Source organism: Marmota marmota, unplaced genomic scaffold (genome assembly GCF_001458135.2).
Source record: "Marmota marmota marmota unplaced genomic scaffold, marMar, whole genome shotgun sequence".
Lineage (NCBI taxonomy): Eukaryota > Metazoa > Chordata > Mammalia > Rodentia > Sciuridae > Marmota > Marmota marmota.
In genome coordinates, this window is record NW_026000057.1 from 13,061,180 (window position 1) to 13,084,638 (window position 23,459).

A 23,459-nucleotide genomic window follows, 5' to 3' on the forward strand; every position below is an offset into this window, starting at 1 on the left:
CGTGAGAACGTGCGGAGCGCGCCAGGCAGCTGCTCTCCCACAGCCGGGGCGCCGGGAGGCTGAGCCCTCCCGAGCCGGAACTCCCCGGCCTCCCGCTCAGCGGGCGACCCCTAGCAGCAGAGGGGCTTCTTCTGGACCTTAGAGCCCGCCGGGGCTGGGGACCGCGCTTGGGCTTCCCTGGAGCCTGCAGGCTGCAGGGTGGGTAAGCGATTCGCCTTGCTCCTGGGCTACATTCTGTGGTCATTGCTTTGCCTCCAGAAAGCAGCCAGCAAACTTCCAGAGGGTTGCTCAAGGGCTCCACCAAAGTGTGTGTGTGTGTGTGTGTGTGTGTGTGTGTGTGTTTTACTGTCTCATTTCTGTTTTATTACGAAGGTGACACTTTGGAAAACGGTGGGCGGGGGGTCACCATCGACACTGCCTCTGTCTGTGTGGGCAGCCTGTACAGGATCTGCTGTGACATTTGTGTGAAGGGTCTGGCTTCTAATGTGGTCATGTGATTTCAGAGTATGGATTTCATGCATCTTTCCTGTGCTCACTGGTTTTCACATGGCTGTTCCTTTATTTTACCTTTGATAAACATTTTACATCTTTTGAAACCAGAATATTGTACAACTTATTTATGATGAGAAGACTAGTTGGAGGTATCTTGGTTCTTAAGATATTAAAACCCACTGAATTTTAAAGAGGAAATATTTTGTTTTTCTCTTGAACTTCATTTATAGTGCATCCTTAGTGACTTTTTCTTAAGGATCAATCTTCCAATGGTGATTTTATTAAATGTCTACTTTATTAGAACTGGACCTGGTATAAATATTGTTAGCATTTTTGATTACACACGGGTAAGTGTTGAAGCATGTGATGATAGTGATTTTTATATCTTGGTTCATAATGGAAAAATAATCTGTTGCTTTTTCTAAAATGGCTATATATATACATTTTTTTTCAGGAGTCATCACTTTATTTAACAGTGGTAGAAATCATGATAGGAACAATGTAACTCTACCAGTGTCTACAATTCCAAAGCAAAATTTAAATTTGTCCAAAAGCCATCTCAACTATATTACTTTCTCTGTGCAGGTTGAGTTTCTTTGCTTTGTTCAGTTATTAAACATCTGGGTCTATGGATCTATTTCAAGCAGTCATGGAGTATTGGAAATTGTTCTCAAACATTTGAGTTGCTGTATTTTTAGAGAGATAGCACTAATTCCCAAAGGGAATTGTGACCCATTAGAAAAATAAGAAGCCTGAAGTTCAACCAGGAAGGCCATGCTGCTTCTTGTCAAAACAACAGACTTTACATAAAGATTGTGGTGGTAGACTAGTAGGAAAGAGTAAATGTTTCACATAAGATAGACTCATTTGTAAGTCTTAAAATACATCAGCAAACTTATTTCTGTTAACTTTATTAAGTAGGAATTTGTAATGAGGAAATGGGCATCTTCTGTTTCCTTCTTGTACTGTAGGATCTTTCTAGTATATGTGGAAAATAAAAATGTTTTTCTCTCAAAATCCACCTGAATTCTAAAGTCCTTGGTTTGATATGGTGCTTCATACTGCAAGAAAACTGAACAAGCCCTTAAAGATCTTCTTTCTAGGTGTTCAGGTATAAAATAACATATGAGAGAGTTTTCTGTCATTTGAGGGAAAGGCAGGAAACAAACTACTTTCTTTCTCTCTGGCAACACACACACACAAATAAGTGTGGAAACTTCTCAATGCTCTGTATTTTTATCTCATAAATATTCTTATTAGATGATTTTGTTTTAAAACATTTTGAAAAGTTGTTATAATTAATATGCTTCAGCATAAACTTAAGTGATAACATTACAATAAAATTTTAATAATAATACATCAATACTATTTTTAACTTTCAAGAATTTTGTCAGATATTTTTCAAAAAACATCAAAACATTTAAATGTTCAGCTAATATCACTTATTGACACATTCATTAAGATATTATAAATCTTGAATTTTGACAAATAAAATTCAAAATTATTCAAATTCAAAATAATACAAAGCAACAAGGAGCTAGGGTGGTGGCTCAGTGGTACAGCGCTTGCCTTGCACATGGGAGGCACTGAGTTGGATACCCAGAAGCACATAAAAATAAATAAACAAAATAAAGATATTGTGTCCATCTACAACTAACAAAAAAATTTTTAAATATTAATATTAAAAGTATTGTTGTATTTACATTTTTTAACAATTTAATGACTCTGTGTGTGAGAGTAGAATATTCTTTCCTTTTTACAAGTTGGTTTAAGATAATATGGTATGTTACTCCAAAATCCCTGATTAATATTTCTTCAGAAATAGATATCAAATTAGGTTAAGAATTAATCTCGTAAGTTAAGAGGAAATGGAAAGATAAAGCAGTATTTAGACAAAACACACTGACAAGTATGTTACTGATGGGGAAAAAATGTGATTCAGAACAACTTTCAACATGTCAGTTTCACTAGGAAGTGGCTTGGCTTTTATTTGCTAAGATATTTAATTTTATGGCACTGTTTTTATCCCACTCAATTAGAAATATTTATCCAAGCAACTTTCCTTAAACATTCCTATTTATTACTTTCCTGTGCCTTTGTAGAAACAAATACTTTCCCTTCTAAAGCATCAGTAATTGCAAAAGTTTTTTGTTTCTAGGCCTCTGGATTTCTTCTGTCAAGTGCCCTGTAATAGTTTCTTTGAGTGTCTCCATATCGACTTGATACAAGAAGAAATTTGGCAATCTTTAGTTCTTTTGTTGAACCAATTTATCTTCCTATAAACCATTTTAAAAAAAAAACAAAAAACAAAAAGTCATTGCTGGTGTAATCTTTTGGCCATCCTGAGTCACATATGATTCTTCTACTTTCTTTCAAAACAGTTTTGAACTAATGCACCTATTTCATATTTTTTCCCCTCTTGCCTGAGTCCAGGTTAGCAGGCTTCATTCTACTATACCTGGGGGTAGGAGCTTATAGAAGCGAAGAATTATTTGAGTTCTCCCTCAGCCCAACGTGAGGAAGAATACTACTTTTTAAACTTGAGTGGCACTTGGGGCATGATTTCCTTTGCCTCAAAAAATGTGACTCTCACTGCTTGTAGTTGTAACTTCTTTTACCTGGCATGCCCTCTGGCCATTAATAATCTTTTATGAACAGAAACCCTCCCTTTTATCAAACTGAAGCCAACTCAAATTAATTAATTCACATACCAACTCCTCTGTCTCACATGGTAAGAATTAGCAGGAAGTCAACACAAGACAATGGTGCTAGCAGTGAACACCCTGAGGAAGGGAAGTCAGGCCAACTCACTACTTAATCCTGATTTTTTTTTTCTAGAGCCTACCTATCTTTATATTCTCTCTTGTTATACCACAGTATATTGAAAATACCTTTTAAAAATGTCTTAATTTCCTACCAAACTCAAATTTCCCTCAGGATGACCATCCTTGGATTCACGGTGCTCAAAGAGTTCCATACTAAGTATCTCATGAGCTGAATGCCGTCCCCATCATTATTTAATTAAGAATTTTTGTGTCTTAATGCTACAAGTAATTTTGTTCAGGAATACAATGTAAAGCACAACATTTGTTTTGTGAGGACCTCACGTAGAATCTTATGGCCTTGGTCATGCAGAGACCCTTCCTACATGCTTTGCAGTCTGTTAACTGCTTGTAAACCCATGAGCATTTTGTCACCATCCCTTGATTACTCTTTTCCTTTCTGAGTTTAGATCTTTCACTATTTTACCTTCTCCTCTTTGCCAGTGTGTATGGGCCTCTGAAACTTTCCACCTTCCTAGAAATCTAAAATAACCAAGGTTTTTCTACATACACTGATCTGCTAGCATTTTCAGGACTCCATGAAGTAACTAGGTGTTTGATTTTGACTCTTTGACTTTGACCTTAACTTTCTCTGCTTCCCTCTGGGGACCCTCTAACACACCCCAATCCCTGGGTCTTCTTATCATTTAATATTTCCCCAATTGAAAAATCTGAGCGTTCTGATCACAACCACCTATCCTTCCAAAAATTTTCCTCACTTGTCACCACCTACCACCTTCCTCTCATTTTTGCTTCCTAGAAACCTTTTATTGTTCTAATGTTTTCCTCTCATTATCACATGCATCTTGGAATAGCAATTTTAACTCTGCTCTAATCCTCAAATCTCTTCCTAGTAAACCTATCAGAACCTGCCTTCTAAATCTCAGCTTCAATTTAATGTCTGCTTTACCTTCCTTGCTATGGATTTAGCTGGACAAAGTATGTGACTGTATCTTTTGTTCAACTACAAACTAATGCACACCAATTTCAGTTTAAGGGAAGATTAACAGTGCTATGAAATTATTTTATTCTTTCCTGGTTAATTGTTCATCAAATGTCGATAGTGAGTATTCTGGATTTTTAGAGGTATTTTTAGTTTACTCCAGTTATTCTCAATCTTCGTTAGAGTAGAAAACCATACTCCCTAATTCACAGAGACTGTTAAGGTAAATTTGGACAAATTTGGAAATGTTTTTGGCCAGTTCTGAATATAAGAACTATTTTCCTAAATTGAGTTATAATATTTGTCTCCATAATATTCATATTCTACTTTTACCACTTTTAGTACTCATTCAGAAATATTTTACATATAGCAATGCTCAGACAATATTTAATTCTTTGAAACCATTCTTACTTAATATGGGTTAAGAATCTCATTACCATCAGAGATTTTCTCCTTTGAATGTACTCCTATTTTTCTTAAAATGTGATCCCTGGTGTTGAATGGAGAACTGTCCTAATATCATCGAATATACTGGATTACCTCCTTTCCATAGTGCATAGTAGATCACCTAAATTCTAATCTAACTTTTCCCCCATTTTTTTTTATATCTCTTCCCTACCCCATCTCTCTCTGTATTCATACTGCAGTGTTTAATTACACATCTTTGCTTTCATTCTTCTAAAATTACATTTCTTCCTGATTTTACATTTGACTACTTCATTTGGGACTTTAAAAAATACTTCCTGTAATTAAATGTAACCTTTACCTTTAGATAGCTTATTGTTCCGGAAGGTCAAGATCTTTTTGAATTTGGATTCCATAAAGCAGATGACCCATTTCCCCAATTTAGAGGCATTTACACATCAGTACATAATTAGTATATTCATCCAAATAACTGTAAAATGCTGAACTGGAAAGACATTTGGTATGATCTTAGACACCTTCTTCCTGCTTCAGTTAGCCCATGAATTAGTCCACTTTATAAGGCTGCTCAACCAGTTGCATAGTTAAATAACTCTTCTTGAAGTTTACATTCCTTTGTGTGGCCCAAGAGTATACTGTGATGGACCTGGTCAAATTCCTTGCTGCAATGTTTCCACTTTCTGCACAATAGATATTAAGTAACCTTACTGAAGACAAAAGGAGCTAACACTAAGTTATAATGCTATGCCCCTGTGCTCTCCAGTGCTTTGTTGGTAACAGTACTTCACCTTCACCTTTTGTTGTTGTTGTTGTTTTTATGGTACCAGCGATGAAACCCAAGGGTCCTTTACTACCAAGCAACATCTCCAGCCATTTTTATTTTCTTATCTCGAAACAGGGTCTTTCTATGTTGCTTAGGGCCTTGGTAGTTATTGAGGCTGGTCTTGAACTTATGATCCTCCTACTTCAGCCTCCTGAGTTGCACACATTACAGGTGTGCACCACTGTGCTTGGCAGCCCTTCACATTTTGAATGCTCACATACTGTATTTTAAGAATTCATTTAAATACTGCCTGAAATTAATATTAACTTCACTGGGCTGAATTTGGTAGAATCTACCTTCTATATTTTGAAAATTAAAGTTCTGGCTAGATTCCTCATCTTCTGTCAATGCTTCTCTTTATAATATTTTTAAAGATGATTTTAATAATTCTCTTATTTTATTGACAAATACTTTCAGTGATCCATAGTATAATTTTTCCATATTAGTTGGTAGAAAATCAATTTAAATCCTTTAACATCATATTATAGCTTGATTTGTGAATTTGCCATTTTAATTTTTTTCTTTTTTAAAAAATCTACATGAATATTACTTTCTTGAGGAATAGGGAGGAAACAAAACAAGGACAGCTTGTCTGATCATCTTCTAAGAAGCGGATTTCTTCATTCCCTGAATCCAGTATGCATTTACTGTATCTAATAAAAATGCTATCATTCTGTTCTGGCCAGAAATTTAAAGGACTTTTTGTTTTTGTAATTTTTAAAAACTCTAGCTTGTTTCATGTTTATCAGTTGATGATTCTCTTCTGACAATGTGCCACTCTTCAGTACTTCTCTCAATAAATATTACAGATTATGATTTTCACTGGGAGGAGATACAGACTACATTTATAACAGGGTTCCTGACTTAAAAAATTTAAAGTCTGCACGTGACAGAAAACAAAAGCAAGACCTGGGCTCAGGATTATATGTGTCAGCACTTAACAATGAACTTGACATGTGTGGGACAGTTTTAATAGGTTCTAAGGAATTCAGAAGGGAGGTGGTCCTTCAGAATAGGAACACTGAGAAAAACTTTCCAGAGAGATCTAGGGCATAGCTGAGATTTTACAACAAGCCCAGAATAAGACCCTTATGATTTAAATTATAGAAAATAGAGGGTAGAGTATTCCAGGCATTAAAAAAAGAAAAAAGAAAAAAAAGATAAGAGGCTCTGAAGGGAGCAAGGGAGTTGTGTGTGTATGTGGAGAGAGTGTGTGTGTGTGTGTGTGTGTGTGTGTGATCAAGGTATGGAGGCAGAAAGAGTAACACCAGACTTTTGTAATCCAGCTCTTTGAATACTCTTTATTATTGAACTTTCTGATGATTGTAAGCTGAATCATCTGTTTTCACCATTAGACTGATGCTATGTGGGAAGAGGAATTATTTTGGTTTAGTTCCCTATTCTATGCACAGACACCTAATAGAATTATTTGATGTCTCTCAGTAAGCACTCAATAAAAATGTGTGCTCTGATATGGACCTTCTTGGAGCAATGAGATTATGTTGGGGAATATTTATTTGCACAAAATATTTAAGATAAAAAGGAGTTAGATTACAAGAGGACAAAGATGTCAGGTTAGTCTTTTGCTTTATTAGGTAATGTGGAACCTATATTATGCTATTTTGAATTTTGGAGAACTAATATATGACAGATGCATTACTTTTAAGTAGATAGGTTCAGACTATTTGGAGTTTGAAATGCATTTGTAGATTTAACTAGAAAATTATTTAGCATTTTTATCCTGTGTCTTAGTCCATTCAGAATGCCATAACAAATTACGGTATACTGTGTGGCCCATAAACAAAAGAGATTTCTTTCTCAAAATTCTGGTTTCTGGGAAGTCCAGGATCAAGAGCCTGTCAGATCATTTGTGGGTGAGGGCCTACTAATGCATAGATGGACAGATGTCCATCATCTTCATAAGGTAGAGAGGACAAAGGATTTCTCCAGTGTCCTTTTCATAGGGGCCAAATATCCATTCATGAAGTCTCTATCCTCATGCCTTGGTCATGTTCCAGAGGTGCCACCTCCAGATACTGTCACACTGAGGATTAGGTTACAAAATATAAACTTTCCAGGAAACGCAAACATTCAATCTATATTATGGAACATAGTATTCATCCTTCAAGTTGTGAAACCCTATGACTTTGATTTTATGTTTTTACTAGGAACTAGTATTTAATTAGTTTGTTTATATGTGTGTGTATATATATATATATATATATATATATATATATATATATATTCATATTGAGAGGAATTATCTATTTATCTCAATTGTCAATCATTTTACAGCTTCATATGTGCATTAAGTAGTTAAATTATATGTGCTTTTTATTACAATAATCCCCCTTATTCATGGTTTGTTTTCTGTGGTTTCAGTTCCCAGCAGTCAACTGCAGTCTGATAATATTAAATTGAAAATTCCAGATTAACAACTCATAACTTTTAAATGTATCATTATAATTGTTTGAGTTCATTATTAGTTATTGCTGTAAATCAATGTGCTGTTAATCTCTTAATCTCTAATTTATAAATTCAACTTTATCATAGATATGTATGTATAGGAAAAAACCATAGTACATATTTTGTTTGGTACTATCACAGTTTCAGACATCCATGGAACATCTTGGAATTTATCCCCACAGATAAAGGGGGGGGGCTTGCTATTCTGCTCAATTAACAAAATAAAGGACAAGTAATATCAATATTCCATCAGTATAATAAGAACTTTTAAGTTGCATATTTGTGAGCGTAAAGCTTACTCAATATAACCCTGTGCAAAGTATTTAGGAGGTTACAAATGTAGTAAGGAAGAAGAATTGGATAAGGACAATAAAACTGTCAATAATTGAGATGTCAAGGTTTAAGAGAAAATCTTCTCACACTGGATTGGAACTGTATAGTGGTTACTAAAAGATTGTCTTTCCAGTGGAACCTCTTAGGGTAAAATTCCATTTTTTGCAGTTTTAAAATATTTACAGACACTAACTATAGTTAGCATTCCCCCCTTGTCCACCTCTATTCCAAATAATAATTTAAGATGCCAAAGCTTCTATTTCTGGTTCTTTTCTGCGGTGGCTGGCTCAAAGTTGTTCTGAAGCTCTTGCTATGTAGTCCCATGCTAAAATATTGAGCAGGAGTTTGTAGGAGAGCTGTGGTTTTCCTTAATAAGAGTTTATATTTTGCTTGGAGAGCTGCCTTTCTTTTCCCTCCTTTTTCCTCTTCTCTTTGAAGGTAAGAGTTCACCTTGACTTAACCTGGTTAACACCTACAGCTCAACGGCTGGCTTGTTCAAGATAAAGAAGGTCTCATTTGAGGGGTATCACCAAGTCACCCTCCACAAAAGTTTTCCCACTAGTATTGACCTGTGCCTGAACTTCTTTGGGTTGATTTAGTATTCTGGGTTGTATCTCTAGGATTCCATAGGATAGCTTTTTCATAAGAGTAGTACAACATTGTTTTCCCAATAACAAAAGTTACTTTCACTACATTGCCTTCTGCCTTCCAATCAAGAGCATTGTACTTGGATATAGACTTTTAAATTTTTATTTATTTATTTTTTAAATTTTTTGGTACTAGAAATTAAATCCAGGGATAATTTACCACTGAGTCATATTCCTGGCTCTGCTTATTTGTTTATTTATTTATTTATTTTGAGACAGAGTTTCACCAAATTGCTTAGGGCCTTGCTAAGTTGATAAAGCTGATCTCTATCTTGAAATCCTCCTGCCTCATAGACTTTTTAAGTTAAGAAAGGAAGTCTCAGAATGTGGGACATAGGTAAGAAAGTAGAACCAAATAGGATCTATACGTATACAACACTATGGTGCCCAAACAGGAAAAGGAAAGCCAAAGAAACCAGAGAGGATAGTGAAAAGAGGTGTTTTATCATAGATTTGCTGCCTGTTAGTTTTCTTCATAACTGTGGATGATTAGGACAATTTTTCCACATCAACATGTCATAGCCTTAATTATCTATCTAAATCAAATCAGAGTAAAATGAGTTTAGTTCTTTTTATTGTGATATTGGATCTGTTTCAGTGCATAGTGAAAATTAGTAGCTGTGTTTGGCTATGATTTTTTAACTGTCTTTGATAAATGATAATTGGTCAGGAAATACAGATCTCAATAATTTTTGCTGCATGCTATATATCAGGATCATTTTAAGTGGCTTATGAGTCACGCCAGTCATGCTGTGTTCATAACTCAGGCTGTTAATGTGACAGCCACACTGCAGCCTCAGATCTCTTTCTCAAATACTGCATTCAGCCAGTTGTTTTAGTTACAATGTGTAGTCAAATCCTTTTTAGTTTTCATGCCTTCATCTTTTATACATATTTTTCTACTTCTGAATACATTTACTTGTTTTCACTGTTTCCTATTTAATTCACCTTAATTATGACTCTTTTGGGAATTGATTGACAATGTACCAGGAGAATTTAGATGCAGATTTTTGGTGTCTCCATCAGGACCTGTCATGATATCACAATGAACTGAATTTATTTCTCTACTCCAAAACTTGCTTGAAATATTCCGTAAGAATCTAGGATTGGCTTGTTCTTGAAAACCATTCCTTAAAATGTAACAATAGGAGCTTAATAAGTACATTTGAAGTATATGAATGAATGAATGTTTGAATAGATTGATAACAGATTCTGATAAAATCAGGTAGAGTCATTATCAAAAGAAGGTTCTAAAGAAAATATGATGTGATAAAGTCCAGATCAGAAACAATCTGTGAGGTGAATAGAGAGCCTACATCTTGGGTGCAAATTTTTACCCTTCACACATCAGACAGAGCACTAATCTCTAGGATATATAAAGAACTCAAATAGTTAAACACCAAAAAAACAAATAACCCAATCAATAAATGGGCCAAGGACCTGAACAGACACTTTACAGAAGAGGATATCAATCAACAAATATATGAATAAATTTTCATCATCACTAGTAATTAAAGAAATGCAAATCAAAACCACTCTAAAATTTCATCTCAAGTTAGTCAGAATGGCAGCTACTATGAAGACAAACAACAGTAAGTGTTGGCTAGGATGTGGGGGAAAAGGTATACTCATACACTGCTGGTGGGACTGCAAATTGGTGTTGCCAATATGGAAAGCAGTATGGAGATTTCTTGGAAAATTGGGAATGGAACCACCATTTTACCCAGCTGTCCCTCTCCTTGGTCTATTCCCAAAGGACTTAAAAACAGCATACTACAGGGACACAGCCACATTGATGTTTATCACAGCACAATTTACAATAGCTAAACTGTGGAACCAACCTAGATGTCCTTCAATAGATGAATGGATAAAAAAGGATGTAGCATATGTACATTACTCAGCAATGAAAGAGAATAAAATCATGGCATTTTCAGGTAAATGGATGGAGTTAGAGAAGATAATGCTAAGTGAACTTAGCCAATCCCAACTAGCCAAATGCCAAATGTTTTCTTTGATATAAGGTGGCTGATTCATAGTGGGTTAGGGATAGGGAGCATGGGAAAAATAGACAAACTCTAAATAGGGCCGAGAGATTGGAGGGGAAGGGAGGGGGCATGAGTTTAGAAATGATGGTGGAATGTGATGATCATTATTATCCAAAGTACATGTATGAAGACATGAATTGGTGTGAGTATACTTTGTATACAATCAGAGATATGACAAATTGTGCTCTATATGTGTAATAAGAATTGTAATGTATTCCACTGTCATATATAAATTTTTAAAAAATCTCTGCTCACAAAAAATAAATAAATAAAATCACAAAATCAGTCTGAAAAAAAAGTTATTAAGTTTACTGTGAATGTATAAAAGTATATATTTTTTGAAAAATACTAATGTATCAAGCAGTAAAAATGTTAACATTTGGAATTATTGAAAGATATATATTAGGAGGCACCTTAAAATATGACTTACTTGAAACTCATGACTTACTTTGACAGAGAGATAGTTGTGTTATCACAGGAAGAAATCTAAGATTGACATGAGAGTAAGAGATTTATGGAAAGTTTTTAGAAAGTTTAAAAGTTCTAGCCAGTTATGGAGGTCTTCATCTGTAATCTCAGTGCCTCCAGAAGCTGATGCAAAAACATTGGAAGTTCAAAGTCGGCCTAAGCAACTTAGTGAGGCCCTAAGCAAATTAATGAGACCCTCTTTCAAAAGTAAAATAAATAAGTAAATAAATATGGCTGGGGATGTGACTCAGTGGTTAAGCAACTTGGTTTTAAGTCGTGGTACCCCCTCCAAAAAATTTTCCATATTAAGGGCCTAGTACATTTAAGCATTGTGCTAACATGCTAAGATGATGATTTTTTAAGGATAGCAATTGGAGACATAGCAGAAAATACCATGAATTTTTCAAATAATTGCTATTATTTGATATTAATTGATATTCAAGGCACAGTAGATAAATTCAACTGTCAATTGCCTGAAATCAGTAGTTCTGGTAGCTGAATTTCTGAGATTGATAAATGGAGGAATACAGTTTACTACAAAAGAGTATTCTAGGGCTGAGGTTGTAACTCAGTGGTAGAGCATTTGCCTAGCATGTGTGGGGCACTTGGTTTGATCCTCAGCACTACATAAAAATAAATAAAATAAAGGTACTTAAAAAGAAAAAAAAAGTGGAAAGAGTCCTGTATAATATTGATGACAAGGCTGCATTGGTGGATAAAAAAAAAATCAGTTACACAAATGTCTAGTGAGATATAAACTTAGAGCACAAAATTCCTGAGCAGTAACTAGGCATTTGGTAAAAGAATCCAATCATCATATGATTTTTTGAAATATAAAATAATGTTTATGATGCTGAATAAATCCATGTTGTTTTGTTTGAAGTACATGAGAAAATCTAGTCCTACACTAATACATATTTAAAAAGAAGAATGGTAGTATAGTGTATATTATTAAAAATATTAAAAATATTTACCTACTCTTTGGGTTATCACCAAAATTGCAAAGTGATAATTTCTTGAAGATTAACTTATAATGTACAGTACAAAACTATTCTATCCATTGTTCTTTCAGGTTCTTTGAATAGATCCTTTATGCATGCATGATTTTTTTACATCATGATCATGTAACATGATGGTCATTTGGCAAATATTTGTCCATTGAAATTTACAGATTTTCCAAATGGTGGCACACTTCATTATATAGTATCTGCCGCAGTCTGGCTGGGCACACAATCACGAGCCACCACACAGCTTGTAGATTCAAACAGCAACTCTTTATTCCCGAACTCACACCAGCCGTCTACAATCACGTTCTGGGGAAATCCACGTTCTCTGCCCAAATCCACATCCACTGGGCTTCTGTCTCCCAAAAAATACTGTCTGAATCCCGTGAGAACTCAAGGGGAACTCAGGCAGCAGGATACGCCCTATTCCCAGCAGGAATAATCTTAAACCTTAAACCTGGAACCTAAACCGGGAACACCCTAAACCCGGATCTGCCCTGGTCCTTGAGCAAGGTCACCTACATGCAATGTCACTGCAAAATGTCCTATTTCCACGAGTCCTTCCACTAAGCAACATGGGGTACGCTGGCAAGGAAATTGTCATACCTACTTGGCTAATGGCTCCCAGCAGTATCAAAAACTCACATTAATTAATTTCACCACTGACTTTGGAAATCTTAAGTATCACAAAGCCATCAGGCTCCTTGTGGTTTGAGAATGTTTTCCAGTTTCTTTCCTCTTTTTCAGCAAAAATCTCTCTTTAAATATAAGAAAAATAGAAATACATTTCCTTTAAAGTAATAATTAAGTTCCAAATTAATAGCAGCTCAAATGAAAAATCAAAAACTTAGAAGAATTATAACAACTTAATGTTATTGCAGAAAAAAACACGAAACTACAGTTAACTTATTTTTATATGTGAGTGCAAGAAAACTCAGGATTTCAAAATATTGATTTGTTGGACAATAATGAGATTATAAATGCTGTAGCAAGTATGGTGATAGCAAGGAAGAGCAAAACAGAAGTTCTGAAACTTCATTAATCTCCAAAAATCTGCATTTACACTCTAAAAGTACTAATTTAGAAAATTCTGTAAAAACATAAAAAATTTCATTAGGATGATTAAGTCATCACGTGTCATATAGCCTTTTGAAAAACTCACTCTACTAAATGAGAGAATGAGAGTGAGAAAGCACACATTATCAGAGTTTTATTATGAAAACAGTTTTGACCCTGCAGATCCTCTGAAAAGATCTCAGGGTATCTCCTAGAATTAATTTTCAGACTGCAGTGGAGAAATATGTCTATAGGTCTGCTATGTCCTGAACATGATAATCATAAAGGTGCTGCAATAATTTTATATAAAATATGGGTAATAATTAACATTTATGAAGCTTATAATATGTTCAAGCACTGACTCAATTTCATTACCTTAATCAAACCCCTAGAGAAATTCTGTTCTCATCACTGTTTTATGGAGGACCAAGTGAAAAAGTAACTTGCCTAAATGTCACACATTGCATTAGTGGAGGTACCAGTGTCCCTTCTGAGGCAAGGTCCATCCTTTTGATTACTGTGCTAGACAACTTTTCTGTCCACTTTCAAGTTTTCCTGATGATTCAAAATTAGTCAAGTTTTACATATGAAGAATACCATTCAGAGTCTACCCTTTCTAGCATATGACTTGTAGTTAGGTTTCAATGATTTGTGATGTTCTAAATAAAATACATAAAAGAAGAACAAAGTTAATACATCTGAAAGAACTTTGACAAAAATTCATTCAAGTTAAAATAAATAAATGATCTTCAGATTTCCCTCCTTGTCTAATGCTCTTTAAAACTGAAATATTTGGGAAACTTTTTTTTTTTGTCTTTTCATTTACTCCTTGAAGAGTATTTTCTTGGGTGTGAAAGTTAAGGTATAAAATTTTATTTTGTTTCTGTTTTAGACTAAATTACTTTGATAAGAACTCAGTAATATTTTTATCATTATCTTTCTTTTCATTTTTTTTCTTCTCTGGCTAGTTTTAAGGTTTGTTTCTGTTATTGTTGTTTCAATCTTGGAGTTTCAAAGTTTCACTATGATTTTTCTGGGTTTGGTTTTCCCTGTATTTATTGTTCGCTTAGCTTCTTGGATTTTTAGAAATAATGGTGCCATCAAATACATGCAATAAATTCCTAGCCACTATCTGTTTAAGTGTTTTTTTGTTGTTGTTGTTGTTGTTGTTTTCTGTTCGTCCTTCTCTTTTTCTTGTTGTTATCTGCTGCCGAGGTCATAATTTCCTGGTCTGTTTCTATTAACTGTTTCTTCTCTTGACTTCAGTACTCTCTTTTTCCTTCTCTGTTTATTCCTACCAGGCAGCAAACATTTAGTACTGAGTGCATCTGAGTTTGAGCTTTCTTGGAGCTTTACTTAAGTTCAATCCATGCCTTCAAATGTTTTGAGGATAGGATTAAGACTTTCTCTTAAGCAGGGTTTAAGATTTGACATATCTGAAATCCTTGTATGCTCTGTGGACAACAGTTTGTTTTCTCTGGGTCTCTGGGGAGTTCTCTTCTCTTCTATCTTTCTTCTATTGAGAGATCTTTCCTTGCCCTGCTATCCATCAGCAGCCACTGCCTTATACTTGTTGAGGCTTTGAATACCTCTGTCTGCCTTACAGCCTTGAGCAATCCATTGATTTGCTCTTGAGGAAAGTCTCACAGATCAGAGAATTTCTCAAGTCTCCTCCTTTGCTTCCAACATTTGGCCTCCTGCCCTTGATGAAGGCCAGGATAGGTGGGGCTGTCCAGCCTTTGGCATTTAGATGGGACTCCTCAAGATTTTCATATGTCCTCCTAGCCTGTAGAGGCCCAAAGTTTGATCAATATTTAACTAGTTTCTCTTGTCTGAGATTCTGTCACCTTCCACCACTTCATCATGGATGAACATGGTTATGAATCTCATGGTCCTTATGGCTTTTTATTTTATGGAATGTAGCTCAGTTTATCTCAACTCTCTGAGTTCTTCATTTTTAATAACTTGGCCATGGTAAAACTAATATACAAAATTCACATATATATTAAATATTGTTTATTGAGATTTGGCCAGATGTATAAACCTGTGAAACCACCACCACAATTGAGATACCAGACATTTTTATCACCTCAAAGAGTGTCTCTTTGTCATCCCTCCCTCCTCCTCTGATCCCAGGTAGCTACTGATTTGCTTTCTATTCTAATAGATTTATAGGTTTTATATAAAAGCTATTTTATAGTATGTCTCTTGTGTGTGGAGTATCATTCAGCATGGAGATTTTGAAATTCATCTGTCTTGTTGTATGCATCTCCTGAATGATATTCCTATGCATGCCTAGCTCTACAGGACTTTGATTATAGATTCATATGATGATAAGCACTTGAATTGTTTTCAGTTTTGTACTATGGCAAATAAAGTTGCTATGAACATTCACATGCAAATCTGTATTAGAATATGTTTACATTTCTCTCAAATAACATGTAAAAATGGCATAGCTGGGTGGTATGACAGAGAATGTTTAACATTTTAAGAAACCCTTAAACTTTTTCCCAAAGTGGTGGCACCTTTGTCCCATGAGCAGTGTACGCATTACAGTTTTTGGAATAAAACATTGACAAAAACTCGACATTCTCAAATTCTTAATTTTAGGCATACTAATAGAGTTTTTTCAATGATTAATGCTATACAAATAAATGTATAGCATTAATTTGTATTTTGTAAATGTATAGCATTTATTTGTATTTTACATACAAATAAATGTTTATTGGCTAGTCATTTATCTTCATTAGTAAATTATTTTTTCAGATTTCTCACTCATTTTCAAATCAAATTTTCTCTTTTCTTACTGACTTGTAAAATGTTGTGTGCTATTGATTCAGCTGTCACTGATGACTATGTTGCATATATCTTTGGAGCCTCAACTTTGTCATTTTGGTATTTGATGATAGTTTCCAAAGGACAAAAATTTTTCTTAAAATTTTGATGAAGTCCAGTTTATCATGTTCTTTTAAGTTTCATGCCTTTCTCCCCTATTGAAGCATCTGCATCTCATACATAGTCACAAAATATTTCTATTGTGCTTTCTTCTAAAAGTTTTATAGTTGTAACTTTTACATTTAAATTTGTGATTTATTTAAAATTAACTTTTATCTATGGTATGAAGTATGGGTAAAAGTTGACTTTATTCCTTATGATTATCCAACATGATTTATTTAAAAACATTTTTTCTTTTTGTATCATATTATCTTGAAACTTTTGTTGGAGATCAATGACAATGCAATTTAGATTTGTTTTTGGATTCAATTCCATCAATCTCTATGTCACTCATTTTAAACCAATACCACAGTCTTCCCTCCCACCCCCCAACTCCAGAAAGTATTTCTCTGTGTTGCCCAGGCTTGTTTTCAACTCCTGTATTTAAGCCATCCTTGTACCTCATTCCTCTAAGTAGTAGGAATTATAAGTGTGTGCCATGTACCCAGCTGCAAACTTTTGATGACTGTAGCTTTAAGATAACTTTTAAATCAGATATGTGTGCTTCCTTTTGTGTTACTTTTCTTCTTTAATGTTGATTTGTCTATTCTGTATCTTCTTTTGTATCTTACCATCATTTTCTCAATTTCTACTAAAGATTTGAGTCAGATTTTGATTGGGATTGTACTGAATCTATACACCAATTTAGGGAAAACTGATCTTAAGAACATTGACCTTAGCTGACCCAAACTGACCTTAACAACAATTTGTCTCCACTTATCTGAGGCTTTACTTAAACTATCTCATCAATGTTTTAATTTTCAGTGTAGCAATCTTGCAATTCTTTGGTCAGATTTATTTTTATGTTATTTTATGTTTATCAACACAATCATTAGTGAGTTTTAAAAATGATCATTTCCCAATATTTGCTGTTAGTATAGAAATAGCAGTGGACTTTTGTATGTAACCTTCTATTCTGAATTCTTGCTAAACTTATTTTGTTGCTCTGATAGCTTTTGTGAATCCCTACATGAGAAATTATATACATATACAACAAGCAGCCAACCTTTTCCCCCTGTGTTTTATTTTCTTAAGTTTTTGCAATGGCTAGGGCCTAACTTCAGTACAGTGTTCATTAGACTGGGAAGAGTTTTGTTTCTGAAGAGAGCCTGAAAAGTGTTTCATTGTTAAGTATGACTTTGTAGTTTTTCATAGAAATTTTCTGATGGATTAAAAAAAACTATGATTGATGATTTTCTGCATCTAAACCATAAATGAAAGACCCTGTACTATAACATTAATGAAACTAATTTTGTCCACTGTGTAGTGATTATTTCTATTGCTAAGAAACTACCAGTATAGATTAACAAAGCAAAAGAGATTCCCTATCCAGAAAATCCTTTCTTTCAAATCTTTTATTCCTTAATCCATTGGTCTTAACATAATCTAAGCTCAATTATTGCATTTGTCATACTCCTTATTTCTATTTCTTTTCACTTATTTCTTTTTACTTTCACTCCATTATTGGTAGAAAATTTTCTCTCTTACAGGTCATCAATTCCCTTTACTCCAAAAATCAAATGGTATTTTCTCAGTCTCCCCTATCCTCCTGCAACATACACCTCTTCTTAAACTTGTCCTCTTCTGTGTTAATTCCTGTCATGCTTTTTAAATTGCTTCTTCTCTGTGTTAATCATAACATCCTTCTTCAATCTTTAAATGTGACTGTTCCTCACAGTACCAAATTTGGCCCTCTTCTTTGTATGCATGTAACACTTTGACCTTGAACAGTCTAAATGAATCCCGTTTTTTACTTTTTCTATTTAGATGACCATGAATTCATATCTGTAGCCTGCTGAATGCATCAGAATTGAAGATTCCAATATTCAAATGCATCTTCTCTACATAGATGCCCCACTAACAGCTAAACACAAAATTAAATGTCCTTTTGGACCTACTGCTTGACTTCTGCTACCTCTTTCTAATAATGTCACTGTTATCATTGTAAACCAAACCTCAGAATCGTTGTGTGCCTCACATCTGTGAGTGGCCACCTCATATCAGGTTTAGTTTCATGATATCTCAAGCTCCCATCCTTTCCTGCCTCTTTCCCACAGTTTCCTTCATTACTTGCATTCTCTGTGCTCTTCCCATCCTTGGCATGCTCTTTTTGCAATGTCTTAATGCCTAAACCCCAGTCATTTTCAAAAACAAGCTTGAATTCTATACTTTCCAAAAAGCCTTTGTCCTTCTGCTAACACCACTGAAAATTAATATTTCTTATTAACATTGTTAACTCTCTCTTTGCATATTTTTTACTTTTTATTATAGCCACTTAAGAAAATTCAGTGTGTGTGTGTTTGTGTGTGTGTGTGTGTTTGTGCATGTGTTTATCCAGTATTTCATCTGGAAGAAAATTACAGGAAGGGATGGTTTTATTTTAAAGAGCTCAATAAATTTTGAGTGAAATATAAATGAATTTATTAACAGCCAACTTTAAAACGTGCTTCCAAGAAATAAAATACAGTATACGCTTTAATCTAGCTTCATTTTATTCATATGTCACAGTTTTGCTTGCCTGCACTTCACCCCATATATTGTTTATGGTTAATAGTCTAATATTGACATATTTTATTGGCCCTAGTTGCATTTGTTGGATTCCCAATGATGCAGAACCCTGTGAGGAAGCAATGAACAAGAGGAAGCATGTGTGGATTTTCATTTAGATTCTTTCACAGTGGATGACAAGGAATTACACAAGCATCACTGACTTCATGAGCAACCGCCAATTTTAGTGACATTAATAAACTTCTATAAACAATGAGATTTCACCTTTTTAAAAGAAGTAAAAATCCAGACCTAAAACTGATAAAATAGAAAAGGAAAATATATATAAAGGAACAATTTTAAAATGTTTTTCTTCTCAAGTTGCGTAGCATTCATGTGTGCGTTTATATTTCATTTACAAAAGATCTAGGGAAAGTAAAGGGAAAAGACCAAATGAATTCAAGATTTAGGTCAACTATACTTACTCAGTGTTCATGCCAGATGACATGTAGCCAGTAGCTCTGTCTATTCATTTGAGCAGAAAAAAACTTACTGGCAGTCCAAGGTTGGATAAATGGTGATCCACTGGCAATGGCTGGCTAGATTCAGAGTGGAAACATAACTAACATTTGATTAAGTGACTAAGATGGGACAATAAGGTTATGTAGAAAACCTGTTTGCAGAATTGAAAAAGAGGCTAAACATAGCTTTTTGAGAAAATGCAACGGATGATGAGAAAATTATGAAAAAAAGGAATCTGGAAGAACTATTTTTGAAACTATAGCCAGCCAGAGCAATTTTGCAGTGTGCTCAATGTTATTGTCACATGTAGAAGAAATCCAGTCATCTGATTGGACTGAGATGAAGATGAAGCATTTATAATAATGCTCACAAGTTACTAAACAGAGACCTTAAATAAAACAAAACTAAATGGGGGTATTGGGTATCACTCAGTGGTAGAGCGTTTGGTAGCATGTGCAGAGTTGTGGGCTTCATCCCTAGCACCACAAATAATGATAAGTAATAATAAGTAAACACATAAAAGAACTAAGTGTTAATTTTTTTCCAAGCTGTTCATACAGTGACTGTGGGCGTATAGAAGGAGGAGAGTTTCTCTGCATTTCAGTTGAGGAGGTGATACCGATACATTAGGGTGCGCTTTGGGGTTTTGTCATATTTTCTGAATCCCTGTTTCACCTCTACATCCATTGAGCTTTGGGGTTGGGACCAAGTCACTAAAGTCTTCTTTCATCTACAAAGAGGAGAGATTGCAAGAAGTAATTTCTACCATCTGTTCCAGTTTTAAACTTTTATTATGTAATGTCTATGTTTTTACGTTAGCTTTTATGTAAGAGATACACACTGGAATAAGAGGAAAATCGTTTGGGGTTGATGGTCTGGGAGGTTTCTTTTAACTCACCCTATTTTGAATCAACTAGAGGGCATTTTAAAAATTGGTTTGTGATTTTGGATTTAATGCGAAAACATTAAATGGGAAAACATTCTCAACATGTTTTTTCCAAGTATACAGATATATACCTGCAAAATACATGGTCAGAAGCCCCACATCATTTTTTTTGAAACTAATCACTATGTTAACATTTATAATGAGCTTAATTAAAATTATAGTGAATCAAATGAAATACATTTTGGTGCGTGTCTATTGGTAGCTTGGTTTCAACATAAGCATTAGGAAGCCTTGTCCCAGTTTCCCAGTGTTGGAGACAAAGGATCATTTGTCAAGAATCAGAAAGAGCCATTCTTATACCTGAAATCCTGAGAAGGTCCCTGACTACACATGGTGTCCAGCTACTGGGTGCCTATACCCTAGTCACTCCCAGAGACACTTCCTCCCCTGGGTTTCCAGGACTCTAATCCACCTTCTCTACTGTCTGTGTCTACCACTGAAACACTTGTTCTTGTTATCCTCGGTTTTTCTTTTTAGCTCAACTCCTTGTTTAATTTGTTCTTAACTAAGTTGTATAAGATTCTATCTAATAATATATGGAACTCTTTCATGAACTCTTTTCATGATTTATTTAGCTTGTGATTCTTTTTGTCAAGAAACTTGGGAAAGGTTCAAATGGCTGCATTAGAAGAACCATAGACATCATTATTGTCTCTTATTCCAGAATCTTCTTTCCAAATAGGACAGATTAGAACCCAAATAACTTGGCTTTACTTTACTGTTTGGTGAGTTCTATGCTAAGATCACCCTCACTTTCCCATCAAGTATGAGATGGTCTTCATATCTCCCCAGTGTTTGAAATGCTAATACACATGTTCTACAGGTGTGATCAATGGCAGAATCTTTTTTACCCTGACCAGGAACACTTGCATCTCTTATTCTAATTGAATTCTCAGTCATTTCACAAATGCTGTAAAATGAACATGTCAATTTAATGTCCCATCTTTCCTTGGCCTTCACCTAAACCTTTCTACAAAATAAGTAAGTACTAAGCAAGTAAGTGTACAGAAAAGTTAATGGTGAATTGATATTGAACACATCTTGTAAAAAGCAATGATTAGAGCCAACAGTTTGTATAGCAAATATTAATCATTTTTCAATCTAACATTCTAGGAAAAGAAAATCATAAAACACAGAAATTCTACTTAAACTTGATTATCATGAGATTTTTATTGCCATGTTGAGGATAATGTGGATTTATAGTAAATACTATGAGTTCCAATTTCATAAGAATTCCATGATTTATATAACAGTTTTGGCTTGATAAGCAGGAAAGAGCTTGAAAATCTAGCATCCATATTCTAACATAGTTTGAAATAAATTTGACATATAACTTATTAGTTAAAAGAATTATATAGGATAAAATTGAAATGAGATCTTCCTGCTCTGAGCTGTGCTATAAACTCTATTATTTTGCCATTTAAAAGAAGGAAAAGTGGAGCTGGGGTTGTGGCTCAGTGGTGGAGCATTTTCCTCACACAAGAAAGGCCCTGGGTTCAATCCTCAACACCACATAAAAATAAATAAGTGGAATAAAGGTATGTGTCCCACTACAACTAAAAAATAAATGTAAAACAAAAATAACTATTGACATAGATATTACTTTCCTAGTATTTATTAATGTTCTTCAGTGGAGATTTTTTTATTTGTAAAATACAAAGCACTTGGTTATATCACAGTACCCTTAAATAGGCTTTGCTAAGTGATATAAAACATTCCTGGATTTCCTGAGAAGATAGCATGAATGTGTTAATTATTTATTTAGTGATGTCTGTTAAAATCAGCAAATGCAATGAGCGTTTCCAGTTGGCTGTAGGTACCCAAAGCATTTATTGCATGATCTGTTCTAAAATTATCAGCCAGACACTGATAAATGTTATCTCTGTTGTAGAAAATTGACTACATACCTAGGAGAAGAAACATCATATGTTTTGCAAAGCAAATGACTTAAGACTTGAATACAAGAATGGATTTCTTTTTTTCTTTTTAAATTATGGATCTGTCGGTGCCAGCCAAAACTAACCATCTTACGTATATTTTCTTTAATCCATAATTTAACACTGTTTCATCACCACTTTACCATTTGGGGGGTTAGATGGCAGAAGCACAGTGAAGTGAAGAAATTTTTCAATGCTATACTACTCCCAAATAGGAATTATGATAGTCAAAATGTGTTCAGTGCATTCTGGATGCTAGGACTTTTTTCTTGTTTTTTATTGCTCTTTGCTTTCCTTTCTTTCTTTCTTCCGTCCTTTTTTTATTATTTTTTGGCGATATTTTTTTTTTAAATGTTGGCTTTTATTATTATTAGTATTCATCTCACCCTTGCCCTTATATTCTGCATGTCCCACAGAGTTTCTTTTTTTTTCACTTTTTTTTATTGGTTGTTCAAAACATTACAAATCTCATGATATATCATCTTTCATACATTTGACTCAATTGGGTTATGAACTCCCATTTTTACCCCATATACGAATTGCAGAATCATATCGGTATTTTTTGGCGAAATTATGGATCAATCACAGGACCTTACACAAGTTATGCAAACTCTGTACCAATGAGCTACATCCCCAGCTCCTCTATGTATTGCTTGTTTAATCTCATAACACATTTATGATATTGTTGCTATTAGTATTCTTACTTCTCAGATGGAGAAAATTGAGGTGAATTTGGCTAAGACCTTGACTAAGGTCACAAAGGTAGTACATGGCAGAGGAACATTTGATCTTTTAAACTCTTAACCTCTGCACTAACCCCATTAGCTCAGGGCACTTCTGAGCATGATATCTACCTTTATGTGAACCTATCCCTCCAAATCATAAAGTCTCCCATTCTAATTGCCTGCATTCATGAGACACATACACTCACACATACACACATACATGTACTTTCAAGAGCCTCAAAAAAGTCCCCTTTGAAGAAGAGCAAAAATAAGTGTATTGAAGTATGTGTTTATGTTGATATTTATGTATTATATATATATTGATG

The 23,459-nt window shown here is 34.5% G+C and overlaps 1 protein-coding gene across 2 annotated transcripts in view; it reads left to right on the forward strand.

Moving 5' to 3' along the window:
* The first annotated feature begins 6 nt into the window (after positions 1-6).
* Positions 7-23,459, forward strand: part of Gucy1a1 (guanylate cyclase 1 soluble subunit alpha 1) — a 61,485-nt gene continuing 38,032 nt past the window's right edge. The window contains exon 1 of one of the 2 annotated variants that reach the window (XM_048813549.1): positions 7-202. The gene's annotated coding sequence lies outside the window, so the exon portion shown is untranslated. The remainder of the gene's footprint in view (positions 203-23,459) is intronic. The other variant, XM_015484504.2, reaches the window with a different exon arrangement.